At 46.7% G+C, this 7,500-nt stretch overlaps 1 protein-coding gene across 4 annotated transcripts in view; it reads left to right on the forward strand.

Annotated features, from left to right (window-relative positions):
• Positions 1–7,500, forward strand: part of daam1a (dishevelled associated activator of morphogenesis 1a) — a 69,217-nt gene that overhangs the window by 8,933 nt on the left and 52,784 nt on the right. For 3 of the 4 annotated variants that reach the window (XM_048227422.1, XM_048227420.1, XM_048227423.1), the window contains exon 1: positions 6,463–7,289. The exons of the other annotated variant lie outside the window; for it this stretch is intronic. The gene's annotated coding sequence lies outside the window, so the exon portion shown is untranslated. Of the gene's footprint in view, positions 1–6,462; positions 7,290–7,500 lie in introns of those variants that run through there. 4 annotated transcript variants of the gene reach the window in all.

Below are 7,500 nucleotides of genomic sequence, written 5' to 3' on the forward strand. Positions count from 1 at the left end.
GTGTTGCGCGCGTCGTTGTGGGCGTTGTGCGACTCAGACGTACCAGCGGCTTGGTAAAGTTGGTCTGAGGTGTGTTCTGGGCCGGGCTCCTGAAAAGCAGCTCACACCTTTAATTGAGCTCTTGCCTGTCAAGACACGCCTAGATTGCAAAACCAGACTCACTGCCTTGACGTTATTTACCCTAAACTGATAGACAGATATCGGGCTGCACAAAAGCTTAGGAGAGAAAATCATTTTCCTCTCTGAAAAAAAAAAACGGAATATGTCCGCCACGCAAATGGGCACCATAAAATGACCGCTCTAGTTTTTCTCGCTCGTATTTTCCTCTGTGATGGAGGATTATGGTGAGCCGATCTCGCTCAGAGTGTGTCGTCCATTTGTTGACATTAGGGAGGTCAGCTGTGATATAATCTGATAACTGTTGGCTGAAACCGCTCCTCTACACTGGAATGCACCAGTCTTCCACGCAATCTATGTGGGATTCATTGATTCATTCATTAAACATATCTGATCGATCTGATTTCAGTAAGCGCTCCTTTTGAAAATGTAATCTTATACTCACAAGTACCTGTTGTAAAATAAGTTGCCTGCCAGATGGTAGCCCATTGGCTGGTGGTTCTTTTCATTCCTCATCAGACTCTTTTTAAAGCAACACCAAAGAGTTTTGTACCTTAAAATAATGTTTCCAAAAACGTTTCAGTGGTTCATCAACTCGTAACAGGGTGAACGGCACTTCTGCATTCGCTTCGCGGCCCTCTATCGGCTATAACCGCACTATGTAAGTTTGCCAGATCGGGTAGCAGATCTGTAGTTCGATGGAATGAGACATAAGAAACTACAAATTTGAATTGCTTCTGATGTCGCAATACATCATATTTTCATAAAATCATGCAACATACTCTACCTTGTCTATGGACATTGTTATTTGCAAAGCCAGTGCTGGATAAATAAATAGCGTGTGTGTGACAGAGGAAAAGTGCTTTGGTGTTGCTTTAAATTCACTTGTCCCTTTTCCATTGCTACCCTCACTTCATTACCAAGATTTGTCCGCCTCATGCAGTTCTAGTCCACCGTTGTGGTGTCTGCCTTTGGGTTTTTGTCCAGCTGTCTTTATGAAGTCATAGGAATTGCAAAAATAACACGTTTGACTCAGCTGAGCCAGTCGAGCAACAGTGTACGGTTTGAGAGGTGGAGAAAGAGTGTATGTTGCAGCTTTTGGGCAGTTGATTTATTTACTGAAGTTCAGATTCGGCTGACCGCAGCCACCCGGTTGAGCTGGCTAATGCTGCAAGTCACCAGCCCTCGCTCCAGTGGTCAGACGCTGGTATCCTGTTGTTTGGTTGCCAGGAGACGCTGGTCAGGTGTGGATGCTTCTCTCTCCAGCACAGAACACAGGCCCATATTCATAAGGCTTCAGGACTAAGTGGCTCTTCTAGGACCCATACAGTGCATCAGAAGTGTGATGCAGATACAAACAGTGAGTCATTCAAAGTAAAATAAACTCACTGGACCTGGAACCTGTTTAGTCAGTTAAAATCATGTAGACATGGTTAGCATCAAAATAAATCTGTTTATACATCAGCACGTCTCTTCGCATTTTGGGCGAAAAAACCTTTATTTGTCCTTGAAAACATTATTTGAACCCATGTGTTTTGCCCTTGGGAATCTCTTATGCTCTGAGTTGAAGGTGAAACATTTATGCTGATCACTAGTATCGTGGACAACTATAGCCTCTCTTTGTCAGGCTAGGGTTGAGCTTTGCTACGAGATTGCTCTCACTGGCCACTGTCCAGGCGGCAGAGCACTCTATGGTTCTTTGTGAAAAGCAAAACCTAGCCCTCGTGCTGGATGGGTGGAATTGCTGGCATGTGGTTTAAGTAAGTCATATTTGGACGACTTATTTATTTATTTCCCTCCATCAATGGGAGGCATTTATTTTTGAGGTTTTACCCTGCACATTTACTGCAGTGGTGTAATTTATGCGAATTAGACTCTGAACCGGCACAACGGGACTTTTTCTGCTTGTTCCTATTCTCAGGATGACTCACTGAAGAAACAGGATATCTTCAATTTTTTCTGGCACTGTCGTGGGAGCCTTTTATTGTTCGGCACATGTGGGTGTGTGGAGACCAGAGACTGTGTAAATGATACGTGTGAAGTGTGTGTCCACACAATGAAATATGACCTGTGTGTGAGTGTACGTGTGTGTGTGTGTGTGTGCGACTGGACTTTTTTTTTTTTTTTTACCAGCTGACCACAAGTCTAATTTAGGGCTTTATTTGAACAAGCGTTTATCTATATTAAGAGGATTCGGCCGAAGCGGACACATATAAATTGTTCCACTATGTAGTGTGTGACAGAAAGCATTTGTTGTGCTTGTTGCTAGGGATTATCCGAGCAAAGGTCAACCCTGAAAAACAAAGAGTGTGTTGGGAATAAAGAGAACTAACAAAACGTTAGCTGAAGTTAATAGTGTATTTGGCTACAACATTTCTGTTCTTTCATTTAGGTCCAGAAAGTAAAAACAGCAACTAAGAGAGAAACTCTCTGTATTCTCATCCTAGACAGTCCAAGTGTTAAACACACCCTAAAGCTAACGCCCCGGAAAGGAGTGACTCCTTGTACATACACACACACACACACACACACACACACACACACACACACACACACACACACACACACACATACACACACACACACACACACACACTGTGACTGTATGTTTTGTTACCGTTGGCACATGGTGCAGACTGCGCTGCATCAGAGCGATTAGACCACACCGAGCGATCCCCAGAGTGACAGCAGCCACTGACACAACGCAAACACAGCAGCATGACATGACTGGAAAACCATTGAGTGGAAAAAAAGGCCCGATGATTGCATTCCTCTCGCTCTGGCTCAATTATGCGTAAGTGACTCTGTCAGTGCGAGAGGTGAAATTGAGATCTTTTGTGGCATGCGATGCTGTGCATAGGCCAGGGGATTCACTGCACGGAGAGAGCAGAAAAAATCTACTGTGGAGGAACGTGCGGATGTCCTGTGATGTCCTGTGTGTTATCTGGTCAGTGCTCTGCAGCCGTTATCATTGCACGCTATCGCTATTTAGAGCGAATGAAGATAAAGACCGTCTGCGCTGCTGGGAGAACTGATGTCAGAGAGGAGTAGGGTGTGTCCTTTTCCGGGTCATAACCTGTTAATTATGGCTAGAAAGCAAAAACTGATCCTAGAACAGCTCAGCTGGGCTCTGCTGAGCCAAATGGAAAATGAGGTAAACTGTGTCCTCAACCTACCAGCTGCATCTATGTTACTTTCTGTCTCTCTCTTCCCTGTAATTGTGCAAGCCACTGCAGTTATCATACACGCGTACACTGCCAAATTATCCAAGATTTACCGGAGCCTCCTTGGCTCGCAGCTATGTTGGTGTAGTTGGAATCAATTCTTGACCAATGTCCTTACATTAAATCATATTCCACTCCCTGCTGTGTGTCACTTTCCATACAAAAATATAAATATGTGTGTGTGTGTGTGTGTGTGTGTGTGTGTGCATGTGTCTAAAAAAGAATATATAAATGCTAAATAAATCCACGTAAAAATGGCCATGTCACGGGGTGTGTAAAATATGGCTGTGGCGGGGTGGCTCACCGCGTTTGAGGTCTTCAGCCGCAACCTCTGAACCTTTTCCTCCCATCAGATGATGTTAGAGCTCAGATATGTCCCTGCGTAATTAGAGGGAGACGCTCTGATGCTGCCAGTTAGGGAAAGAATGCAGGGCCACAGACAGACAGACAGACAGACAAACAGACAGAGAGAAAGAGAGAGAGAGACAGACAGACAGACAGACACAAAGAGGTATCATGTGCATAAGATTCAGGAAAGCTGACTTAGTGCCGTGCTGAGGCCTCATGGTATTGAGGAGTTGTTGTACCGTGAGACGTTGTGGGAGGTAAGAGTGATGAGTTGATGAGGTAGAGTTGTTTTATAGGTGTTGATGTGGGTGTTGGTGCGGAGTTGGTGTTTATGCTGTGACGTTTGGCTGAAAGACAGATGTACTTTTAGAAACCCTCAGTGTGTGATGATTTCTTCTTGTTCCTGGCAGATGGAGAAGATCAGGGTTGTGGGTCACACAGACACACACACACACTGATTTGACAGACGTGCACATTATCGTTCAGGAGACCGTGACCATCCTTAAAAAAATGACCCGTGGCGACCTCCCGTGACCTCTCTTCTCAGATGGCTTTCCTCTGCCTCTCTTTCTCTTCCTCTCGTTTCCTCTCCCTCTCTGTGTCTCTCTTTCCTTCCCACTCTCACTTTCTCTTGCCCCTACTTCTCTCTCTTCCTCTGTCATGTTCTTTTATTCAATCTCCCGCTCTCTCTCTCCTTCCCTCTCACTTTCTCACTTGTTCTTTCTCTCCCCTTCTCACTTCTCTCTATCTTCCTCTCATCTTCTCTTTTACTATCTTCCTTTTTCTCTCCCTCACTCTCTCTCTCTCTCTCTCTATCTCCCTCTCTCTCTCTATCTCTCCCTCTTTCTCTCTCTTTCTCCCCCCCCTCTCTTTCTCTCTCCCTCTCCCTCTCCCTCTCTCTCTCTTTGGCTGTGAAAGGGCCAAGATCTCTCCCCCTGCTGACAGGGACAGAGCAGGGACGTCGCTGTGAAGAGAATAAGAAGGGAAGAAGGCCCTGACGGCAGAAACAGATGCTGCTGCCCCCCCACACACACACACACACATGCACACACACACACACACACACACACCCTGAGCAGCGGACACGGCTCCAGTGTTCCAGACACCAGGATGGATCCACTCTGCTCTCGGCTCGCTCCGAAACCCGATCTGCTCTTGGAGCGAAAAGCTCTCATCACTGTCACCGCCGGACTCCCCCCACCGGTCCCGGCGCCGCAATGTATTCTGGGAAAATTATAGGATGAGACCTGGTGCTGCGCTGCTTGTGTGCTTGTGGGCCAGCGAGGGATTGTGTGCGCATGAGCCAAGCGATGATGCAGCAGCGAAAAGATGGGAGACAGAGAGAGACTGACAGAGAAGGAAAGAAAGAGAAGAGAGGAAAGAGAGAGAGTGAGACAGAGAGAGAGAGAGAGTGACAAAGAGAGAACAAGACATTGGAACAGAGAGTGAGAAAGACGAACGAGAGAAGAGCCAATGCGAAAGCAGTGAAAGTGAGAAGAAAGCGGGACAGTGTCTGAAGGAGGAGAGAGAGAGGAACAGATGGGGAAAGAGAGAGAGAGAGAGAGAGAGAGAGAGAGAGAGAGAGAGAGAGAGAAAGATGGCATGCTTATCTTCTTCTGGGTTTGGTGATCTGAGTTATGGCTGTCTGTCATGGTGTGGCAGAGTTATGGTGTAAGTGAAGAACAGGTCTCAGTGGTGTGTGTCATGGCTCAGGACTCTCCCGATACTGCACTGGCATTGATGGATTCCTGAAAAGATGTATGTGTGTGTGTGTCTGTCTGTCACAACTGAGACATTCTGTACAGATGTGTATGTCACAAGAGGGTCATTATGTACAGACAGTGAGTGATAAAGAGCTGAATTTTTTCCTCTGGTCTCTCTCTCTCTCTCTCTCTCCTCTCTCTTTCTCTCTCTTTCTTTCTCTCTCTCTGTTTTCCAGTGATTTTTGTGCTCAAGATTCCCTATCATTTAAGAAATTCCATTAGTGCACCGTTCCACATTCATTAATTCCACTCCGTTCCACACGTCAAGTGATTTCTTTCTAATTGCCGAAGGCTGAAGCGCTTTTTGTGAGTTGTGGTGTTAAAAGTGGGTAAAAGAAGTCTTCCTCCCTCTCTCGCTTTCTCTCTCTTGCTGTAGAGAAAAATGAAAATAATCTGTGAATATGGTCTCTCTTGCTGTAGAGAAAAGGGAAAATAATCTGAGAGGGGAGAGGGAGAGAGAGAGAGAGAGGAGAGAGAGAGGAGAGAGAGAGATATGGCCCAGATGTTACAGGTGAGCCCAGCTGGGGAAAGGGTTTACAAACTTGGACTAATGGACAGAAGGTCTGGCATTAGTAAAAATCAACTGAAGAATCTGCCTTAGAGAAACAAGAGCCTAATACTCGTCTATGTGTGTGTGTGTGTGTGTGTGTGGGGGGGTATGTGTGTGTGTGTGTCATTATTTCTGTCTGACACACTGAGCTGTTCATCTATTCCCTCTTCTCTCTATCGGTGTGTCACTCACTTTTAGCCCAGTACAAGCTCACTTGGACGGTCTCGACCTTGCAATCCCAGCTTGTAAGCAGGATATAACTCATTTTCTCTCCTTTTCACAGTCTCTCTTTCTCTCTCTCTCTCCCTCACACACACACACACACAAACACACAGCCTCGTGGACTTAACCTGACTGAACTGTGGTGAGTGATATGGGAGGAGACGAGCTCTACCCTCCCATCCAATCCCAGCTCCCCTCCCTAAGTGCGGAGGAGTGGCCAGTGCAGATGAGAGCCCCACAGCAGACCAACATCTGTGCATGAGCGTGCGGCCGAGTGTGTATGAGCTCAAGTGTGTGTGCAAGTGTATGCATAGAAGAGAGAGAGAGTGTGTGTGTGTGTATGTGTGTGTGTGTGTGTGCGAGAGAGAAAGAGAGAGCCTTTGCAAGGCCAGCCAGTCAGCTAGTCAGCCAGCCATCCCATGCTGTTGCGCTGCCCAGATTAAGTAGCTTGTGAGAGAGAGTCTTTGTGTGGCCGAGAGAGGAGTGACCAGCGGGGCTTATACGGTGCATAACCCCGACAACTTCACGGACAGCATGGAGCGAGTTGGGCAGGCACAGGACTAACTCGGATGTTTATCGAAGACAAGACGTTCTCCCTGGGCTTGGAAGGGCTGAAGCAGAAGCTAGGCAAAGAGGAAGGCGCGTGGGGAAGTCACTCCTGAAGTTCTGTTCTGGGTGTGTGTGTGTATATGTGTGTGTGTGTGCGCGTTCCACACAACCGTAAATGTGGCATCTCTGACAGATGTGGCCTATTTGGAGCCGTTCGGGAGAAAGAACGTCTCTCATCTCGTGGGTGCACTGAGCTCACCACGGAGGATGTAGAGACTCCAACGTTCATTTTTTCCCTCACTCTCTCACTATCCCTCTCTCTCTCTCTGTCCCTCTCTCATCTCTCTCTCTCTCACTCTCTCCCTGGCTTGTTTGTCATCTGGTGTACTCGAGCTCAAAAGAGCAGTCCTCTGGCTCGTAAAAGAATTAACGTCGGGGAACTGGATTCGTTTCTTTGGAGCAAAAAAACTAGAAATGTACTCGTGAAAAGGAGCAGCTGCTGAATGTTTTGAAAAGGTAAGAGCGCTGTGTGTGTGTGTGTGTGTGTGTGTGTGTGTGTGTGTGTTTTTCTTCTTCTTTCGCCAGCAGCGGAAAAGTTGCCGTTGGAAACGCTGCCAGAGGGACTCATAAAGGAAGAGTTCATTATTAATTTACCAGACGCTGATAAGCTGTTTCCTTCTCAGCATATTTGGGTCGCTGTTGTCACAGCTGTGACGTGTTTCGTGTT

This window comes from Alosa alosa, chromosome 19, assembly GCF_017589495.1.
Source record: "Alosa alosa isolate M-15738 ecotype Scorff River chromosome 19, AALO_Geno_1.1, whole genome shotgun sequence".
NCBI classification, from domain to species: Eukaryota; Metazoa; Chordata; class Actinopteri; order Clupeiformes; family Clupeidae; genus Alosa; species Alosa alosa.